We start from the raw sequence: 23,074 nt of genomic DNA, 5'->3' as shown, positions 1-23,074 counted from the left end.
TTCTGCTTCAAACTTTTACATTCGAATAGCGAGTGGTACTCGATCGAGTACGAGTATTTCGAATACCGTAGTATTCGATCAAATACCTACTTGATCGAGTACTACTCGCTCATCTCTAATATTGATGTATTTTATGAAGCTTTAATGAAGATGTATAATATATGTTTTATTGGATTTATTTGATTATTGGGGTTGGCTACATGCTTGCCACACATGAGATACTAAAACTAGGTGTTATAAGCCCTTTCCAGGATAGGTTGGCGACCTCACGTGTTGTAGCCTATAACCCTTAAACTATATATCCAGTGTATCTATAAATTCAATACTAGTAACATAGTAGATGCGGTTGGTTTATAGTTTTTCATCCGTTCTTGATAGAGGATGCCAAGACTGCTATGTTGGAGCATTATAATGTAAATTTCACAAGAGTGTTAAAGCATACCTGTTGTTTCACTTGACTTTTTGGGATAAGCTGCCATGTGTACTGTACATGAGGAGTAACACCGTTTCTGGTCATTATATGACTATAGTCTGCAGTTGTCCCCTCTGTGTGCTGTATCTGGAATTTGTAGTTTCCCTGAGCTGGTGGGTGGAGATTAGCTGTCATACATTGCACAGGGGTAATGTGCTCTACACAGAGTATAATAATCGGAGACCCGGGGGGATACAAGCATAAAAAACCCACTATTACTTACCTATCTCCCGCTCCGCTCTGCAGTCTGCGGTGGTGTTGGCCTTCTTTAATGACGTACTCACGTCACATGACCCGGGACGCAGGCCCGGGTCATGTGACATCAAGGACGTCAGACAACTAGGCCCGAAGCCTGCCCGGAGTGTGGAAAGGTAAGTAACATGTTTATTATGTTCCTTTACCTTTCCTGGGCCTCCGATCATTATACTCGGGTGTCTGAAAAGTCCCCTGAGTATAATGATAGTGCTTGTGGGGTCTGCAGCGTCACTTACTGATCGCGGTAAGTAAATAGGCCCGTTACTGGCTGGAATAACTCCAGCAGGTAATGGCCTATTAAGAAAAGAAAAAAAAACGCAGCGTCTGTCGCCGGGCCCATAATTTCCCGGGCCCTGTGGCAGCGGCTACCCCTGCTATCCCGGTAGTTACGCCAATGAGTATATTGCATATTTAGAAATGATTTTGTGACTTCCTTGAGACTAGGCAGCTACTTACTGTACATTTCACTGGGGTCATTTTAGGTCAATAGTCTGAAAGTGAATAACCGTTCAATAATATATATCTGAATGTTTAGATGAAATTACGTGTTAACCACTCAATAATATTATATTATAGCACAAAATCTATAAAATGTTGTTATGTGAAGATTTGTCCTACTTTCTTTTTTTTTCACACAGTGAAGCTCCCGGCCTGACCCCTGCACTCCTCTTACAGTTCAGGGTTATTAGACTGTAGCCTGCAGAATCTGGGTCACAGAATAATTTTAGTGCTGAATAACATTGCAATTAACACAAAGCGAAGCATTGTCTGAGCACTAGGTGCAAGGTTAGCCCCAGATTTCTGCAGACAAAAAAACTGATATCTTGCTTGCAGTCTTTCCCTGTGAAACACAAGTAGGGCTTCTATAATCTCTCCTCATTGTGAGAAGAGACTTTGGCTAGAACTTTTATAAGTGTAGTTTACAATCAGCCAATCAACATATGACCCAGCTCAGAAAAGGGAAGCTCAAGTGAACAAAAGGTCCCCGACACTGCAGATCATTATACACTGGGACAGGCTCATTTAGATGCTACTTCCAGAATTGCTGGCTGCACTATACATAATGATGAACGCGCTATATAGCTTCTCTCAAGGACTCTGCATTTGCCTCTCTTCAATAATGCCGTAGAAATAATGGGTATTTCACAAAGAAACCTTGTTAGATTTAAGAAGAGCTGGAGTAGAGTCTAAGTGTTTCTCAAGATATTTGCATTAATGTTCAGCGACAGATTCAATACTACCCCTGAAGGGTACAGTCAGACACTGCAGGCTCTTGTGCTAATGATTAGAGTAGACTGATGCGTATAATTGTGGCTGGTGGCAATAGCTGTACACTGGCCTTGTGGAATCAATGGAATAAACTACACTATGGAGAACCTGAGATTACCTTATATAACAGGAGTATTAGATTTAATGTGTAGCTGTCATTTCAGTTGTGTTTTCAGAATAAGATGTCTGTACATGAGGAATAACACTATTCTGGTAATTATATCACTTGTAGTCTGCATTATGTAGCAGTTCTCCCCTCTGCAGGCTTTATCTCCAACTCTCAGTTCTCCCTGAGCTGGTAGGAGGAGACTAGTAGCTATGCTGACTCCCATACACAGCACACAACGAGAAAAGGACATCTTATTCTTTAACCAGCAGCTTGTGAGACTTTATAAAGAAGTAATGACAACTAACAAAAGATATATGTATATATATAATATATATATTAGCTTCTGCCTGCAACTTCGTCTGCATGGATTTCAGAATTGGGTCCAGAGAGAAATCAAAAATCTGTAATAAAAAAATTTGCCTTCTCCAGCATTTTGGCAGCTCTCAAGCTGGCCTGCCACTGAACTTGTTCCTCGCGCCATGCCTGTTATTGTTCTGGCATCTCAGCAGCTCGCTGGGATGCCATATAATGAGTGTGTTGTTGATGTCGATGATCCGCCTGCTCCAGCGTTTCAGCAGTACCCAAGCTGGTCTGCCGCTGAAATTGTTCCTCACGCCATGCCTGTGATTGTTTTGGCATCTCAGCAGCTCGCTGGGACACCATATAATGAGTGTGTTGTTGGTTACGATTATCCATCTGAGCCCCACTTGAGGAGAAGTCTGTTGACTTCTGGCTACCTTCATAGCTCTCGCTTTATGAGAATTTTGCGACACATTAGATTTTCGTTTTCCTGGCATGTTTAAAATTGGGAAACTGACAGTTTGGATTAAAGGGGTTTTCCCATCTCAGTGTCTCAGCACGTTGTCTACAGTGTCTACTTCTCACTTCCTGTATTTGTCTCCCCCCTCTTGCTGTACAGGACACAGAACACTTATGCAGACCAGATAATATGCACATGCTTGTACAGAATGGACATAGCAGGTTGTCACCCCCACCCCTCATGATTCTAAACTGGTCATACCCTCTGTGTGTTTACATAGAGAGATAACAGATTAGTCTTTATCAGCAAAATGCAATTACCTGAATAGTTCTGCAGTTTAACATAATATATTAACATAAATTCATAACGGTCATGAAGCCATCTCAAATACAGGGATAAAAATTAACCTACAAACTATCTATATGCCAAATTACATCCAAATTCGTTCAGCTGTTTTTGCGTGATTGAGTAACAAACATCCAAACACACAAACTTTCACATTTATAATTAGAAGGAAAGGATATTACTAGTGTGTGTCTCCGTCTCCTTCTATTAGCTTGTCCTCTCTATGAACTTCTATGGCAGCATGTAATTATCTGTCTTGTTTTTCAAGCAGAGGGTATGACCAGTTTAGAATCAAGAGGGGTGGGGGTGCTAACCTGCTAAGTGGAGAAAAAAAGGATTTTTTCTCTAATTCTATTGCACCGTTCTTATTTTCTTAGATTTAGGAAGATGAGTGCAAAGATTCTGGTACCAGGGTGCACTCTCTAAATCTAATATATGGGGCGCTGGGGGACCCTCATCTATATGAGAAAGGCTGCTTATCCAGTACAGCTGTGCAGTAAAGGTGCTGTTCCAACTTTTTTCCACCTCACATAACCTCTTTAAAGGGATTCTAATATTTTTAAAAAAATTGTTCCTCTGAGCACAGCGTTGTCATCCATCTACACCGTCGCCTCTGTCTTCTGCTCCTGACGCGTCTCTTCTTCTTACACGAGACCACCGCAAATGTCGACAGAACATGCGCAGTCGGCTGTTCCATCAGCCATTTTGCCGTGGTCTTGTGTAAGAAAAGGAGTGAAGAGGAGGAGAAGGTCAGAAGCAGAAGACAGAGGCGGCGCTGGAATAGATGACAACGCTGTACTCAGGGCACAGGGGGAACGCCCCTTATGCATATACAGTATATAAAACTGTTTAGCTCACATGAGATGTGACCAGAACCATAAGACTAGAGGAAACCTGGGCAGATACTAAAGTTACTACTTTGAAATATCAGCTACAGCTCCATGGAGATTTTTCCATAATTACAGATTGCCTGCATGAACACAGACCCATTTACGGCACACATCACTTGAAGGTAGTCTTACAGCTGGCATGTTTCTGGGCACTTCATGTTCAATTCATATGTCTCCAACTTCCGATGGTGTTCAGATTCTCAGCCTGTGTGATCATGACTCAGGAATCATTATGAATGAAATGAAGAAAATGTAAAGTATTTAAATGTAAGAGGTGCCATATTACACCGCAGACATAAACAGCCCTCGGTCACAGGATGTGATACAGCTCGAGACAACACTAAGATGTGTGATTGCAGCTTGTCTCTATAAAGGGGAGGATTCAACACCTTGCAAATCTCAGAAAATTAGCTTGATGCTCTATATATACTGTCAGAAGTGTTGTATCAGTGATTTTTCTATTTGTGAGTGCCAAAGACATAACATCTGCAGTTACCAACAGAGATTAGATGCCCATGAAGCAGATTTTGGCACAATTTGGGCAAATATCTGATTGCCATGTAATCTCTGTGATAGAAATGAGACAACCAGACCAAGTAGTTTTTTCTCTACAAGTTAGCAGTTGAAAGAAATACAAACCCCCCAAAAAACATTAAAGTTGCATTGTTGTTTTTGGATAGGGTGACAGAAACAGCCTCTTCCTATGTTTAGCCATTTGGATAACATGGTCAATAGCCGGGATCACAGGTTTCTTTGATCCTGGGATGTCAATTCCTGCTGGTCCTGCAGGGATTGCACAGACACAATTTCTAAGCCAGTGTGACCACACTGATGTAATAGTATGTTCAGGTGCACCAACTGCCTGAGCCACTTCATGTATTATTACATCAAGGGACAGAAATTGTTTAAAGGGAGGCAACATGGTGGCTCAGTGGTTGGCATTGCAGCGCTGGAGTCCTGGGTTTGAATCCCACCAGGAACAACATCTGCAAGGAGTTTGTATGTTCTCCCCATGTTTGCGTGGATTTCCTCCCATTCTTCAAAGACATACTGATAGGAAAAAAAAATGTAAATTGTGATCCCTATATGGGACTCACAATCTACAAAAAATAAAATAAAATGGTTTAAAGGGTATTTGCCCCTCTTCATTGTGTTCATTACTTACTGGCCATGAGGGCAGGGAATAAGCCTGATAAGGTCATACCTATGTTTATGACTAATTGACCAATAATCCTGGGTGACTGTCGTCGTCCTAATTAATCAGGCTGAGTGCCAGACGGTAAAGAAGTCACACCAGTCTATGTATTGTTATTCATTCCTCTCTCAGCTAAGAAATGTGTGCTGATGCACTTTTTATTAAAAACATTAAATAGTAGCAGAGAAAGGACATGATATAACAACAATGTAGTTTTCATATTCATTCCTGATTGGTATGGTACATCTCAATGAAACAGAAAACGTTTAAGCAGTTCCATATATAGCCAGCTACTCCGGGTCCTGCGTGGTAACCTTGGGGAGCTGCCTTGTGGACTATGATCTATCTATCTATCTGTATGTATATACAGGTAGTCCTCGGGTTACGACGGTCTCGGGTTACGACGTTTCGTGGTTACAACTAGAGATGAGAGCTCCCTTGTAACAGAAAACTGCCAGAACTCCCAAGTAGCAAGGACTAGCCTGCGGTAAATCAATGCTGGTTCTACAGCAGGCTCGTCCTTGCTCATCGGAAGAGAGCTGGCAGCTTGCTGTTATGAGCCGCTGCACACTAAATCACTGTGATCCGTTCCTATGCGGCGTCGGTATGGTAGGTTTCCGACTTACGTCGAAATTCGGTTTACGACGCCGCGCAAGAATGGATCAACGTCGTAAGTCGAGGACTACCTGTATTAGATAATAATGGAGTGCCTGATCTGTTACATGAAGGACAACAACACTGCCTGATGGACCTCATTGACTATAATGGGATATGTCAAGTTTCTTTTATTTTTCATTATGGTAATGTACCTATCCACATGAAACAAAATAACTGCAACAGAAAAATTCTGTTGCAGATTCACTTGACATTTTACGCTTCCTGTTTACCATGCAAATTTTGTTGCAAAATCGCCATGAATTTCAGCCTATGCAATGAGCAGTGTGACATGCTGTTGGTTTATCATCTGCACTGCAGTTAATTTTTTGGAGCATCTAGAAGAGCATGTGGTACAACCTCATTAATTCTGGTGGTACTATAATACACTGGCATATCTATAGGGGCTGCAGTGGGCACCGATGCAAATGGGCCCAGAAACCAGGTGTTAAATATTATGATACTACAATATTCATGGAATACATAGGGTTACTACTCTGCTGACTTCACTCTTCTGTATTTTGGTACATGGGTGCAGTTAGCGTACACCACTTTAGAGTCCTTATAAAGCAACAAGATGGAGGGCAACACCGTCTCATGAACATAAATGAGTGACAGACACACATGCCTGGGTGATCGTGGTGGTCGCTGCTGTGGGGGATGGTGGTCATTCATGGGGGATCTATGGCAGATCTGTTTTCTATCTCTCTCTGTCATACTGGACAAGACGTCATGACCATCCCAGAGTCCATCAACCAGATGATCAAGTATGAACCAGCCTGGATCTCTACAAGCTATCCAGATGAAGAAACCCAACTATGAGCTTCTCTGATGGTGTAAGCTAATGAGACAGTGACTGAAATTTCTGTCATTCTGGAAGTTTTCCCTGTTCCTGTTTTTCCTTGAAAACATTAATATACCTCCATATTGTTTTTATAAGAAGCTGACTCTTCTTATAATGTTACCTTGTGAGACCTATCTCTTAAGGCCGCTCAACACTTGATCACAAGTTTCACCCAAATATTGGATATTTTACACCAGGGAGTCAACAGGTTACCCTCACTGCACTAAGGCAGATTAAGGCTGGGGCTCTACGTGACATAAACGCAAATCCTATGCCCATTTTACGGAAAAATATGCACAGCATTTTTCCACAAAACACTGCTGTTTTGTAAATCATAACATGTCAATTATACCTACTAACCTTCCACTATCAGAAAGCAGAAAATTATCCCTTTAATGGCACTTAGTCAGCAGCTTATAGTCGAGAAGGGATTTGGTGGCTGACGCTGACAGTGGATGGGATTTATGAAAGGCTTGTTAACAAGCCTGGAAGTTGAGTAGGGGAGCCCAGGTTGAGCTTTTGTACCAGGGTCCATAAACCTTTAGTTACGCCCCTGCGGTAATATACTGAAGAATTTCCACCTGCAGGACAGAATATCTGCAGGGTACCCTCCCCGAGCATATCCTATTAGTCATGGAAAACAAGGGACTTTTATACGGGGAGGTGGGTGATGACGCTGTTTAGCATCAACCTGTAGTCTGTTGACTGAGAAAGCCACTGCCATGAACCAAACCCTGTAGTTTGCTGACGGGCACGGCCTAAAACATGGAACTTCAGTTCAGCACCCTGGACCAGAGGCAAAGCATGGATCCTCTGGGTCCTTATGTAAACTCTGCACTAGGGCCCATAAGTCGGGGGATGGACTCCCAGGAGGTATGATGTCACACGAGGAGGTCATGTGATGCCAATATAGCAAATGGCGAATAGCAGCGATTAGTAAAGTTCTGCATTTTGGGGGTTGTGGGATTATTTTAAAAGGGTTTGGGGTAAGGATTAAAGTGCTGGTGTTTGGGGCAGCGGACAAGGACTTTGTGGGGGTGGGTCTGCCTCAGAGGTTCTCACGTGCCTCATCCTAACCCTTTATGGGATTAATGTAGCGCCCCCTGGAGGTTTAACACCACTCTGCAGCTATAAAGTAAAATCTGAGTGTTCGCTCCTCAACTACATGGGCTAAGACATATGTAGAGTCATTTCTAATGATTCCCATAAAGCCATATAATGGGAGATCAATAGACCCTACACAAGTAACCTCTGGGAATCTCCTAATGTAATAAACCCTTGATGCTTTGTCCCAATGTAAAGGACAAAGGCAATACAAATAGAATTAATTACAGCTTCTAAAGAGAGAAGAGACATTAGCCTCTCCCAAATCCCCCGACGCCAACATTATAGGCTGTGCCTCGCCAGAGGGTGGCAGCTGCTCCTCTCCCCCAACGTGACACGGACGCTACCAACATGTCACCTCCTGGGCTTCAAAAATCCTGCCCGCAGTGACGTACGCCGAGTGGGCGGAGCTAGCTAACGAGCACGCCCCCTGCACGTAAACTATTGTCAGCGGCCGCGGGGACGCGCGGTGGGCGTGGTCGGTAATGAGGGATTCTGCGCTGTGATTGGTCGGCGGTGTGCGCGCGTTGTTGGCGGGAGGAGAATAGCGGAGCGCTGCGTGTGAGCTGAGTGAGAGTGCGCAGCACCGGGCATAGCACCCAGCTCCGGCTGACAGGGAAGGTGCACCTGACTGACACGACAGCGGAGGGGACACACACGGCATCCCTGTGACACAGTCTATTGTCCCCTGCGGACACCTCACCGGGGCGACCGGCCTGTCACTGCTCCTCTCAGGCACCGTGAAGGTGAGAGCCTGGGTATTCTGGACGTGCAGCTCCACATTCATGAGGGTGGGACGAGGCTGTTGCTGCCTGTCAGCTCCTGGTGCTCTGCTATGTGCCTGCTGGGCACGACCACCATTCATTGTGAGGGGGGTGGTGGAGCTGCAGGTGAGGGCTGTGCAGGGTGGGCACTAGTGTGGGGGTCACTCATCTGCTTTATTATGGGGGACCCCATCACTGTAGACATGATGGACCGATATGGGGTATGAGCACCTTGTCTGTAGCCTATATGATGTATACAACGTGTAGGGGACGGATCTCTATCAGATCTGATTGGTTTAGCACCACAGACAAGGATCTTACTGATCATCGCTGTGTCCAAGCAGAACTGGTACATTTTAGACAATTTGTTGCCAGTGTGAAACCTTCAGCTATGTGATGAGTGTGCTGGGTGACGCGGGGGCAGGAGGAGGTCACATCATTCACAGTGACAGGGGCAGCGAAAGGGGCCATTGTCATCCATGAAGTGCTCAGATTTAGTGTCATCTTTTGGGGGGTTTCAGTAGATGGACAAGCATGGGTTAATGGGCACCTGGCAATGCAGTCAGATCTGTGGTCAGCATGGAGGGGGCTGATGGACGATATGGATGTATAGTTTTAGACTTGTCATGTATTGCTCTTATATACTGAGCAGTGCAGTGTGCCGGCTGATCAGGGATTGATAGCCATCTGTCAGTCAGTGATTAGGACCGCCCACTGGACTCCTAACCATAGAAGAACATCAGATTACAATTTATACTGACTGAATCATTTCACATAAAACTACTTATCAGCCTGTTCATCTCCTCCTGTTCTGTAATGTGCTGCCTGCAGATCAGACTCTTGAAAGTGTCCTGCACCAAGTCATTCAGGATCATCTTTATCTCTGTTTATCAATCTATGTACAATTCCAGCAGCAAAGATGAGGAAAACTAATGCAAAGAAAAGCAGAGCAGGGTGGGATCCTTCTCTATGGACTACTGCTTCAGTCTCCCGGTTTATTCTGATGGACTCTTTCCACCCTAAGAGCAGGTTTCCATTTGAAGCAACCATTTGCTTGACCATGTGGGGTATTAGAGCTTAAAACCAATTTTAAGAAGCCTGTATATGGCTAAAATAGTACCTTTCATTCTCTTACAAATCACTCAATACCACCACACCATTGGGTTTATGGTCCCCGCTGGTATTTGGTCATACTTCTACCATAGTCCTGTCCCATCCAGACACATGACCCACATCACTGCTGCAGCCAGTCAGTGTCTGCTGTGGTTATGTTTCCCATTGGTCATCTTTTTTCGCAGACTGTGGACCTTAGTGCAGGAGTTTTTAGATATTAGTCATTACTCCGTTTACTACAACCCTATAAACAGCAGCGCCAGAAGTTTTATAGATCCAAAACAACCCCAATACCATAAGGGTGAAGAGCATTGGTCTATAGTCGTATCAGCAAAATCCTCCACCTTTTAGGTTTTTCCTGTCTGTTCACGAGCAGGACTGGATCTTAAAGGGGTGTTCAAAGTACTGATAACTATCCCCGGGATATTTAGTATCTGATCGTCGGGGGTCTGACACCTGGCTCCTGTGCTGATTGGCTGCCAGAAGTTACATAGGAGACGTTGCGGGAAGCAGAAGGCACCATCCTCTGTATAGTGGCCAGGCTGGTGTATTGCATCTCTGCTCCTTTTTTAGTGAATAGACACAACACTGCACTACTGCCATACGGGGGAAGGGGTTGTCCACTTCCAGCTTTGTCCACTGTATAGGTCCTAGAGACTGCTGGTTGGTGCGGCGTCGGATCCCTGCCAGGAATTACACTGAGACCCTGAAGATCCCTTTAAGACGAGGGCAACAGTGCAAATATTGTGCTGCATGTTGCATCTAATGATTGAGTGAATTAGGACTGCAGAAATCCAGCAGGAATAGATATTTTTTTAAATTTATTTTTGCCCACTGTTTGGTTACTGTCTCGACACCTTGTGGGTCATAACCTGGCCACACTCATCATCTGGGTCATTTGGTGCGCCAAATATTTGCAGCTTTTCTGCTTACAAAAACTGCACCAAAGTGTGAACTGTGACACTATCCGCACGTAGCTTTACTTCTTCATTGTACTGTGCTGCTTTGTAAGCAGGGATTTCATTAGGATGAGCCTTGTTTATGGGCCTGCTTGACCATCTGCTTCTCCTGCCTGTAGTGAGCTGACTGATCTAGAGACCCCTACCCACAATTGGTTGTATCGGGGGGTTTAGTCCTAGTTTAACAATGTGAAACCATAACCCTGACACATTTACAGTAGCCATCGAGGACTCTCTGGCCAGAATTCCCTGTGCCTAGTCCTTGTCTGCATTTTAAACACAATTGTATTTGTATGTTGAGCTCTGGACATGATGTTTCTATGTATAGATAGAAAGCTTTATAGCACTTCACTTTCATTATGGTCTTGGCCGAATACAAAGTAACCTTTGCAAATATTCTTTGTCATTAGAGCACAGAGTGTAACCTATAACCGTCCGCGGCTTATCTGCCATCTTCTAACATTATAGAGTTTCTCTACATGACGGATGCTGTAAAGTTAGTGGCACAATTGGGAATTAATGAATAACCCGAATTAGATTGACATGTAGATGGCTCTGCATACAGAGAGCCTGCCGCAGCATTCCTGCCCCATCCCCCACACGTAGATCCTGTCATTAGAAAGCTGATCACAGCATCCCTTAGCACCACGCTAACATGTACAGCCATACCGCACATTGTAACGCCAGTTTCGCAGTGTTTAACCGAGGTAATACAAATTGGCGTCTTGCAAAGCTCAGTTGTGGTGTTCTTCATTGTGTCTTGGATCACACTAAGACTTTCCCTTTCTTAAAGATGAAATGTGTTGCTGCTTCTGATGCCTTGCACATCTTTCAGGTGGAAGGATGAAGAACTGTTCTTGCTTTAGTTGTGTATACTGTCTTGTAAGTTGAGGTAAGAGGCGCCCACTTAGTATTAATTCCTGTTTCCGCTTATATAAGGATGGCTGTACAGGCTTGTGAATGAGACTGCTGCTACTACCATCATTCCCCAAAAAAATAAAGGGAGGGGGGCATGTGCTTTGACTCTCAATTGTGTTGAATATTAAACATGGGGGTAGTAAGGTGCACCTTTTAACCCCTTAAAAAACCTCTTTGGCTGTGCTCACATATGATCAAGGTCAACTGTTCTGTACTGATATTGCACCAAAAGCCCCTGAGCTTGTTTGCATTTGTAAAGATATTCTTTATTGGACTATTATATTGTCTTCTTTCTGTAGAAAACTTCATCAGTTGTGATCCAAATGTTTCCTGCTTATTTTCTGTTTTGATGTCTTACCTGTAAAGGAGTTTTCTAGGTTTCGGATAGGTACAGGCACGTAATGTTGCTGCATTGCAAGGAGTGAAATGTTTAGTGACTATAGGCAGCATTAGAACTCCTTCACATGGTCAGTATTTTACATCAGGAAGGTGTAAAGCTTTCCATGATAGCTTAAAAATACTGACCTAAATATAATATACAGTAATATGTTTGCTTATAACATGGACAGTGCATCCTTCCCATGAGGATATCACTCTTAGTAAAGCGTCTGTATGAATGATTAAAATCTGTGTTTGCATTTTTAAAATGTGAAAAGATGAAAAAATATCCAAAATGCGCAGTGTGGGGGTGAAATACACAGTCCTGAGGGGAAAACGTACCCCCCCTCTCCTGTCTCTCTACTTTACCAATTGATGTGACCACCGCTGGATTCCACATAACCAAATTTACACCATAAACCTATTTTAATTATTATTTTCTTATACCAATTGCTGTCTTACGTTTGTTAAAAAAAATAATTCCACTATACATGAAGAGGTGGCTAAAACTTAGATGATCTATTCTTAAACCCTCTACTAAATTTTTTTTTTTATTTTTAAATAAGCTCTTTTAAGACGCCCCATTTCAGTAGGTTAGAGGTCAGTACTTGACTATTTTAACACCTTGATTTCCCCCTTTAGTTATTCAGTTATCAATTTGATTTTGTTCTGTTGCATAACCAAATTTTGGCCCAGGTTAAAGGGGCTTTCTTGGATTTTCATATTGAGGGCCTATCCTTTAGGATAGATCATCAGTATCAGATTTAAAGGGATTCTACCATTACAATCACATTTTTTTTTGTTGATCACACGTAGGAATAGCCTTAAGAAAGGCTATTCTTTTCCTACCTTTAGATGTCTTCTCCGTGCTGCCATTCGGTAGAAATCTCCATTTTCGCTGGTATGCAAATGAGTTCTCTTGCAGCACTGAGGGTGTCCCCAATGCTGCGCGAGAACTCTCGAGCGCCACCTCCATCTTCTTCACGAACGGCCTCTCTGCGCGTCTTCTTCTGGAGCTGGGTTCAAACTTGTAGGCCTTGGGCAGAGCAGACTGTTCATACCCATGGCCACAAGAAAAATGACCGCTTACTTACTTTGTAAGCGGCCATTTTCTTGTGGCCTGTGGGCATGCGCAGTCTTCTCTGCCCGAGGCCTAGAAGTTTAAACACAGCTCCGGAATAAGACGCGCAGAGAGGCCGTTCCTGAAGAAGATGGAGGCGGCGCTGAAGAGTTCTCTCGCAGCATTGGGGACACCCTCAGTGCTGTTTGAGTTTTGCGGACCGCCCCCAGTGCTGCGAGATAACTCATTTGCATCCAGACGAAAACCGGGATTTCTACCAAATGGCGGTGCAGAGAAAACATCTAAAGGTAGGAGAATAGACTTTCTTAAGGTTATTCCTACGTGTGATCGACACAAATCGTGATTTTAATGGTAGAATCCCTTTAAGGGAGTTTGACACCTGGCACCAGCACCAATCTTCTGCTTAAAGAGACTGCCGGATTCAGACAATTTACTTTCAGGTATAGTGACATCACACTATACAGTACACTTGATGCCTGCTTACCTGGGTACAGAGGGGTGGTCTTGTCATGCAGAGCTTGGAGGGTACAAGAAACAAGCCAAAAGCACTTTTCAGCTAATTTACTTATGAGTGAAATAATGGTTTTCTCCACAAAAAAAGCTGCAATGGGCAGTAAAGGCTCCGTCACAATGTCCGACGAAAATCATCAGAGGAAAAGGCCCTGCATGGAGGATATTTTCCCCCGCCTGTTTTGGTTTAAAGACACTAGACCATATTATAGTCAGTGGGGTCCGCTGGGCTGGGTTACTTTAAATCTCATCTCCTCCAGTGCTGCAGTATTTAGCAGTGGGTTAGACTCAATGGTCCCTTTTTTAATATTGGTGGTTTTTCCTTAGGATAGATTATCAGTATTAAATCAGTGGGGTTGTGACACTTTCCACCCCCATCCATAAAATAAATGTAGTGCCCGCTGTGCTCTGCCAAGTAGTTCTTCCTGATATAGTGTCTGATGTCACCTTATCATTCGCTTGATTCTTCTAGAGCTCAGTCTCCTTAATTGAATGGGACTGAGCTGCTATACAAGACACAGCCATTGTTCTATGTACAGTGATGTTCCTGATAAGTTGTGAAGCTTGGTAGTGCCAGGTGTCAGCCCCTACCAATCTGATATTGTGGGCTTATCCTAAGGACAGGCCATTTTATATATATATATATATATATATATATATATATATATATATATATATATATATATACACTCACCGGCCACTTTATTAGGTACACCTGTCCAACTGCTCGTTAACACTTAATTTCTAATCAGCCAATCACATGGCGGCAACTCAGTGCATTTAGGCATGTAGACATGGTCAAGACAATCTCCTGCAGTTCAAACCGAGCATCAGTATGGGGAAGAAAGGTGATTTGAGTGCCTTTGAACATGGCATGGTTGTTGGTGCCAGAAGGGCTGGTCTGAGTATTTCAGAAACTGCTGATCTACTGGGATTTTCACGCACAACCATCTCTAGGGTTTACAGAGAATGGTCCGAAAAAGAAAAAACATCCAGTGAGCGGCAGTTCTGTGGGCGGAAATGCGTTGTTGATGCCAGAGGTCAGAGGAGAATGGCCAGACTGGTTCGAGCTGATAGAAAGGCAACAGTGACTCAAATAGCCACCCGTTACAACCAAGGTAGCCAGAAGAGCATCTCTGAACGCACAGTACGTCGAACTTTGAGGCAGATGGGCTACAGCAGCAGAAGACCACACCGGGTGCCACTCCTTTCAGCTAAGAACAGGAAACTGAGGCTACAATTTGCACAAGCTCATCGAAATTGGACAATTGAAGATTGGAAAAACGTTGCCTGGTCTGATGAGTCTCGGTTTCTGCTGCGACATTCAGATGGTAGGGTCAGAATTTGGCGTCAACAACATGAAAGCATGGATCCATCCTGCCTTGTATCAACGGTTCAGGCTGGTGGTGGTGGTGTCATGGTGTGGGGAATATTTTCTTGGCACTCTTTGGGCCCCTTGGTACCAATTGAGCATCGTTGCAACGCCAAAGCCTACATGAGTATTGTTGCTGACCATGTCCATCCCTTTATGACCACAATGTACCCAACATCTGATGGCTACTTTCAGCAGGATAATGCAATGCCATGTCATAAAGCTGGAATCATCTCAGACTGGTTTCTTGAACATGACAATGAGTTCACTGTACTCCAATGGCCTCCACAGTCACCAGATCTCAATCCAATAGAGCATCTTTGGGATGTGGTGGAACGGGAGATTCGCATCATGGATGTGCAGCCGACAAATCTGCGGCAACTGTGTGATGCCATCATGTCAATATGGACCAAAATCTCTGAGGAATGCTTCCAGCACCTTGTTGAATCTATGCCACGAAGAATTGAGGCAGTTCTGAAGGCAAAAGGGGGTCCAACCCATTACTAGCAGGGTGTACCTAATAAAGTGGCCGGTGAGTGTGTGTGTATATATATATATATATATATATATATATGTGTGTGTGTGTGTAAGCTGCTGGACAGATCCCTTCACTTGTGTTTCATATTCTTGTACTGTCTTAACGTATATGAAGAAAAACTTGAAATCCAGCACATTAAAGACCTGCTAAAAACAACTTTAATTCTGAAGTATTAAAAACCCATTAGATAGTTCTGTACACCGAGCTCTGGTCCTATTATTTGTAGCAGCATGTGGTAACCGCGTCAGATTTCAGTCTAAAGGTATATTCACACGGCGGAATTTGCATGTTCACATGTGAACATTATGCGCTGGCATTCCGCTCCGGATTAGGACCAAATGAGTCGACCTAAATGGGAGGGAGCCTCGTGGCAAGAAGGGTCATCCCGCTTTTTTTTCCCACTACCAGCTAGCGGAAAAAAGATCTGAGCAGCTACCATTGAAATCAATGGGACCCGGTTTTGGCAGCGGATTTTGAGGCGGATTCCGTGTCAAAATCCGCAGCCAGAAAACTCAGTGGGATCAAGGCCTAAGCCTCTCTCCCCTATGTACAGTATTAAGACTAGTGATTGTTATGTTCACCTGCTGGTGCAAAATGCACTCCATCCTTGTAAAAACTCTGGCACATCTTCAGAGATCTTGTGCACCAGGGACTGAATTCTAGTAAATTTGCTGAGCCAAGGTGTTCCTGGCCTACCATGATAACAGCACACTTTCTTAAAGAGGACCTTTCACCATATCTGGGCACAGGCAGTGTTATATACTGCCAGAAAGCTGACAGTGCGCTGAGTTCAGCGCACTGTCGGCTTTCCCGATCTGTGCCCGGTGTAAAGCGCTATCGGTCCCGGTACCGTAGCGCTTTACAGTCAGAAGGGCGTTTCTGACCATTAGCCAGAGACGTCCTTCTGCCTCGCGGCACCAATCGCGCTGTGCTGTGGAGCGGGGAGGAACACCCCCTCCCTCTCCTGATAATGCTAGTCTACGGACAAGCTGTGTGAGCAGAGGGAGGGGGCGTTCCTCCCGGCTCCACAGCACAGCGCGATTGGCGCCGTGAGGCAGAAGGACGTCTCTGGCTAATGGTCTGAAATGCCCTTCTGACTGTAAAGCGCTACGGTACCGGGCCGTAAGCTCTTCACACCGGGCACAGATCGGGAAAGCCGACAGTGCGCTGAATTCAGCGCACTGTCAGCTTTCTGGCAGTATATAGAACTGCCTGTGCCCGGATATGGTGAAAGGTCCTCTTTAAATAGTGGTTAATATGGTGAAATGGTTAATTTCCCCCATTGTGCTTGCCCCCCCTCTCTTCTTACCTTCTTCTACTCTCCTGTTTTCCTCCTTCCTGGCTTATCCGGGGGTTCTCTTGGTAGCCCAATGTCGTTCCATGTTTGTTTACATTGTTGTCATCTTGTTATGTTTATTTGTGTTTCTTTAGGCTTTCGGGGTGTTTTTTGGCCCTGATGTCTGTTATTGTCTGACGATGAAAAATTTGAAATAAAAACTTTGAATTAAAAAAAAAAAATAAAAAAATTCCCTCATTGTCTCTCTGAGTATGCAAAAGTAATAGGTATGGATAAAGGGAGAAATGTAATACAGGAAGGATTGTTGGTCCTCTTATTCCCTTGCTGTTTTAGTGCCATCACTTTGTTCTTACCTGAGGACTGCAGTGATGCAGCTCTGTGTATACCATGTGACCAGCTATACCACTACATTGCCCAACTTGGGAAAACCCCTATAATAATTGTAGAAGTAGGAAGGGTGTACTACAAATACACTCTGTGTATTTTTTTTTTTTTTTTTTCTAGAGGTTGTCTTCTAGAAGTGGCTAAAGGCCAATTAATAGGTCAGGTCCTGACATCTGCACTTGAGCACTATTTGGGGATTCCGTCCCTCAATCCGCAATGCAAGCAGGACTCTTCTCTCCACATGTTTCGGGTGGAAACCCGGCGGACCCCACTATAGTCTATTATTTTTTCGGGTTAGGTTTCTGTTTTTTGAGCCCACAAATGGACCTGAAGCATGGAAACCCCGAACACTAATGTGAACCTAGCGTAAAAAATAATTTTTTTTTTTGCTGTATTGGCAAAAAAAAAATGTTTTAACCAAATGTATGAAGCTGTCTCTCATACAAATGAAAAGTTTCATCAGGTCCTCATACACAGTCCAGTCACGTTAATGTGACCACCTGTCAAAATCCAGAATAATCACCTTTGGCAGAGCGGACCACTGCGAGACGTTGATGTTCACTGGGATGTTGAGCCATGCCAACTCCAGTGCCGTGACCAGCTGCATTAGGTTACATGGTTGAGCATCCATGGCGCAACAACAACCTGACCGAGGTGGTCCCACAGATTCTCGATTGGGTTCAAGTCCAGGGAATTTACTGGCCAAGGGAGTACGGTAAACTCATCCTGGTGCTCCAAGAACCACGCACGTACACTGTGAGCTTTATGACACGTCACATTGTCCTGCTGGTAGATGCCATCATCCTAAGGAAAAACAATTCACATGTAGGGGTGAACATGGTCCGCAAGGATAGATGCGTACTTGTGCTGATCCATCGTTCCTTCCACAATGATGAGTGCACCCAGATGGCTGATGACACGTGCCTTCTGCGATTGGTGATTTAACGTTGACATCAAAAGTAAGCGCTGGTCACATTAATATGACTGGACTGTGTATAATCTAATGTATAAGGGCAGCCAGGTTGTCTGTCTGTCTTTCAAGAATCGGGCCTCTTCTTTCTGCATACCATGTCTTTCTGTCAGGGAATAAGCAACTTTTGGATGAGGAATTTTTTTTTTTTTTTTGAAAAGAAACGCCACCCACATGTTACAGTTGAACAGTAATCTGAATACATGCATTACTTGTTTTTGTTTTGTGTGTTTGTTTGTTTTTGCTTTCTTGGCATTTATTTTCCCAAAACTCATCATGCTGGGGCTTTACTAAATACAGGTATTTCCAACACTGGTCTTGATGTGTTTTGCACCAACAGAGGATTTCTCATCATAAATTAAGCGCCTCCTCTGGCAGACTGTTTGCCTAGCAAGGCTGTGGGATTGGAGTCTAAGTTGGAACCAATTTTGTGTGGACTAGGAAAAGTTATGAACTCCAGATTAAAAAAAAAAAAAAAAAAAAGAAAAAAATTCATTTATATTGTGACAATATTAATATGGTTGTTGCATAGTGTATCTTTACTGCTTCTGACTGATCATGGCTGTCAGCTGTTTATGAAGGAGTCAGAGTCTGTGGAAAAATAGACGTCTCTGAGTCGGTGGTTTGACCTACTAACTCCACAACTTTATCTTCCATTACAAAAGTAAACAAACATGACAGAAGATAGCTTCCATCATGTCGTTTACATTAGTGTCAATGGGAACAGAAACAGAATTAGACTGTGACTGTTCTTTGAGAAAGTTTAATGTCTGTTGCTGTTATCCTATGAAGGAAGACAGTAACGGACATTAACAATGATAGTGTGAACACCCCCTTTAAATGGTCGCTAACATTTTAGAAGACTTCAGGCTTTTCTTAGCGGTTTATTTGCTATTGTACAGTACCTTCTGGCAGAATAGTATCAGTAATAGGGGAGGGGAAAACTGCTCTGTATTGTAGACTCCCACAGTCTGAGAGAGAAATGTAAAATGTGTTTCAGTTATAATTAGAGATGAGCGAGTACTATTCGAAACTCCAGTTTCGAATAGCACGCACCCATAGGAATGAATGGACACAGCCGGCACGCAGGGGGTTAAGTGGCCGGCCACCGGCAAAGTCGGCATGCCGGCCACTTCCATTCATTCCTATGGGTGCGTGCTATTCGAAATGGCCGTTTCGAATAGTACTCGCTCATCTCTAGTTATAATGTGTTTATTAGCGGCAGAAATACTGATAGGAACACATGTACGAAGGCTTATAGAGTCACGGATGGGTTATAACAGAGGACGACAATTGTTGTCTAAGGAAAGAGACAGGCAAGGGGGCAAGAACTGGGTCATTGCGCCTGGTCAGATGAATCCAGATTTTTGTTGCATCATGCTGATGTGATGGTCACCATTTAAAGTGTTCAATGTATGTTGTGTCAGGTGTCAATACGTAAGGGTAGTGGAGTAATGGTGTATGGTATAATGGGTCCTGTGTATACCACCACGAACTGCTGAGGTCAATTTAATCCCAGCTGATAGATGGCTCTAGAAACTAACTATTATTATTACAATATTGTAAAACCTTTAAAGGCAGTCTTTTAACACCAAAAACCTTGTTAAACCAACTCCAGTACCTTTATAGTACCCAGAGCCGGGAGCATGGTGCTATATTGTGTTTGTAGAATGCCTGACCACTGCTCCAGCCAGAATGGGGAACGATTAGGGGATGTCTGGTCGTATCCCCACTGATCCCCAAGTTTGGATTGGGGATAACTTGCTTTTCCGGAAAACCCCTTTCAGATCTCTGCTTGTAGTAGGATGGAGATAAGCAGACTCTATATACATGTTGATGCTTAGATGGGTCACAGTGTAACCCTTTGTATCCTATTTTATCCTCTGAAATCTTTGGAGAATATTTGGTATCACCATAAACAGAATATTGGGCACAGACATGGGCAATGCATTGTCTTAGTGGTTACCTCTGTTACACTGGGGCCCGAGGTTCATAAGTGACCAAGGTCAACATCTGCATGGAAGCTGTATACTCTGCCAGTGTTCACATTTAGAAACATAGGTAGGTTAATTTGGAATTTCCGCTAGGTTCACACCATTGCTGGGTGTCCATTGTTGTGGTGCAGTGGAGGACCAGAACAATGGACAAATGGTCCCCAATGATTGTAATGGGAGACTGTCTGGTGTCTGTCATTTTTAACTGAAAGCGGCAGATGAAAAAGTCAAATGTGCTAATGACACTAAAACTGAAATTTCAGGGTAGTCTTAGGTTATCCTCATGTTATTGGTCCCTTCTCCAATGGCGTATGGTTGCACTAGATGAGTAATATGAAGTCTGTGGCTAACAGTAGGTTGTTTTATCACATTGATGTACTAATAGTATAATGGAAAGCTGTATCACTTCTGGAATAACATATGGTGTATGGCAGTGGCAGTCATCAGCGATATACAGCACCAGTGTAATGGATGTGATTTCTATACATTAGGGTTGAGATTTCAAGATCGATTTCCAATCATTTTTCAGCCAATCTCGATCGTGAAATTTGCTCAATCGCTGATTGGAATCCGATCTTTTCCGATCCCGACCCTCAACCTTAGCCAATGCTTCTCTATGGGAAAAGTCACTTTTAGGGTTGAGCCGATCTTGAGGTAACTTCCGATCTCGATCCTGCTGGAAAAGATCGGGTCGCAATTCCGATCGTGATCGCGAAATTTACTCAATCGCTGATTGGAATCCGATCTTTTCCGATCCCGATCACTCAACCCTACTATAGATCCATCCAAACATAGTCTATTACTTGCAGGAGGCAGTGGTTTATCTTGAAATTCTGGAGCCCCTTCATATTACATGCCTATCTTGTAAAAGTGGTAATTTTATATGGCCGAGACCTTTGGGGCCTCCTCGGTCCAGGGTGTGGTAAGAACTACTCCTGTCGCACATCCCTATGGCTGTATCTCTGGCTCCATATTTGATGCGGTTTTTAGCAAACATTGAACACTGGGCCAGCTATGGGGATAAAGTACACAACGATAACCAGTAGATTTCAGCTGTGTTTTGTAGCTGGCAGGTCCGCTGTGGGATCGCAACGTATGGCTTTAACCTCAGAAAAATTTTCCTAGAATTGTTTCTATGGCAAATCCCTTGTGTTACTAGACTTTGTGACTCTCTGACATCCTATACACTAGAAAGATGTTGCACCTTTTTTTGCAGAAGGGCAAAGAAAGGCAAGGATTACATTGAGGAGAGTCCCAGGAGATTGCAGTTCTATATCTGCCATCTTTTACATATATATAGTCTTCTAATTCATTTAGATGTTGCAATACAAATGACTAGCGGAGCGAACAAAGACCCTGCTGAGAGATTCCTGCCCGCTTCAGGATGTTTGTTGGACAGGAACTGAGATCTCTTCCTTAGGTCGTATTTTCTGCTTAAATACCAGGTAGGTTATTTTCCAGCATTAGCGATTTGTACACTTGTCGGTCTATGAATCACTTTCCAATTTTGGTGCTGTATTTGCTTTTCTTTAACATCCCACATTACCCAGTTTGACTGGAGTCCAATCCCTCAGGTGCTGCTTATACAAGCCATTGCCAGAATAGACGCGAGTGCGGTTGCATGCTTTCACAAGTACAGTTTTTTTACCTGTGATTTTTGAGTGGGAGAATATATTCTGTTAGTTTCTTGGAAAAACAAAGGCTAAAACTGGTGTGCGGAGAGGACAGCTTGCATGCTTTGTTTGGTCATGATGTGACATTTATTTTCCCGCAGTATATAGCCATCTGCTACCTTTTAGCAAGTATACTTTGTTGTAATGTTTACGCTTTCCAAAAGTTTTTATCTGTTAAAGCTAAAAGAAACAAACCTTCTGCAACGTGGGCAGAATGGCACGTCTTCATGTACTGACTCTACAAGTCTATGGGGTCCCTGATGTTCTCCATGTGCAGTCAGTTCTGTTCACAGGGTCATTGATAGAGGAGGCTGGAAAGTAAAGACTGCACACAGGTAGATCAAGGAAATACACCAGGATGTACATGGCCTGCAGAGGGCGCACTGCTATTCTGGAAGAACAGAATACTACTCTTATCATTTTTGAGGAGTATTTGCACGGAAGAGTGCGGAGTTCGCAATAAGGGCATTGGCTATTTAAGCAGGGAAACTATTAGTATGGTGTGTGTATGTATGTATGTATGTGTGCGCGTGTGTGTATATATATCTGTCTCCCATGTATAAATAGCGATTTTTTGTTTTACAGCGTGCACTGTGCAGTATGAATGACATTCCTTATATTCTTTGGGTCCCGATCATCACAGTTTGTCATCACAGTTTGTCATCACAATTTGTATACTTTATGTTGTATTACTAATGCAAAAATATTCTTTTATTTGTTCTGATACCTGTAAGGGCTAGTTCACAGGGGCACAGGACCGCATATTTTGGTTCTGATTCTGGGCGGGAAGCCACGTCAGAATAGGATCAAAATGCGCCTGCCGTGGCTTCTGACAGTCGCGGCTTCCCGCTCCGGAGTAGGCCCAAATGAATGGGCCTAGTGTAAAGGGTGCTGCCGTGAGGCGCCTCTTGATGAAGCCATCCAGGCGAAACGCGCGTCAGGCGGTCATACTTTGATCTCACTGGTAGTGTGCAGCGGCCTTTCCCCCTTCTTTGGTGACCGGTTATATTTGTGTTTCAACATGACTGTGGGTATGTACTGTCTATTTATTTATATTTATATATGATTATCTTGTTCTGACATGTTTATATATATATATATATATATGTGATCGGTGCATTTCCCCTGGATATATGTTTGGTATCACCGGGGGATTTCCCTCTGCTCATTTTACCAGTGAGAGGATTCAGTATAGTCTGCTACTTTGTGGTAGATTGTCTTCTGTT

At 43.6% G+C, this 23,074-nt stretch overlaps 1 protein-coding gene across 1 annotated transcript in view; it reads left to right on the top strand.

The window, feature by feature from the left end:
• Window positions 1-8,413: 8,413 nt before the first annotated feature.
• The window catches only part of ADARB1 (adenosine deaminase RNA specific B1), a 70,311-nt gene continuing 55,650 nt past the window's right edge, over window positions 8,414-23,074 (top strand). Inside the window, exon 1 of the mRNA XM_075284946.1 lies at window positions 8,414-8,643. The gene's annotated coding sequence lies outside the window, so the exon portion shown is untranslated. The remainder of the gene's footprint in view (window positions 8,644-23,074) is intronic.

Source organism: Leptodactylus fuscus, chromosome 8 (genome assembly GCF_031893055.1).
Source record: "Leptodactylus fuscus isolate aLepFus1 chromosome 8, aLepFus1.hap2, whole genome shotgun sequence".
NCBI lineage: Eukaryota > Metazoa > Chordata > Amphibia > Anura > Leptodactylidae > Leptodactylus > Leptodactylus fuscus.
Note: the sequence above shows the minus strand (reverse complement) of the source record. Positions and strands in the feature narration are given on the sequence as shown.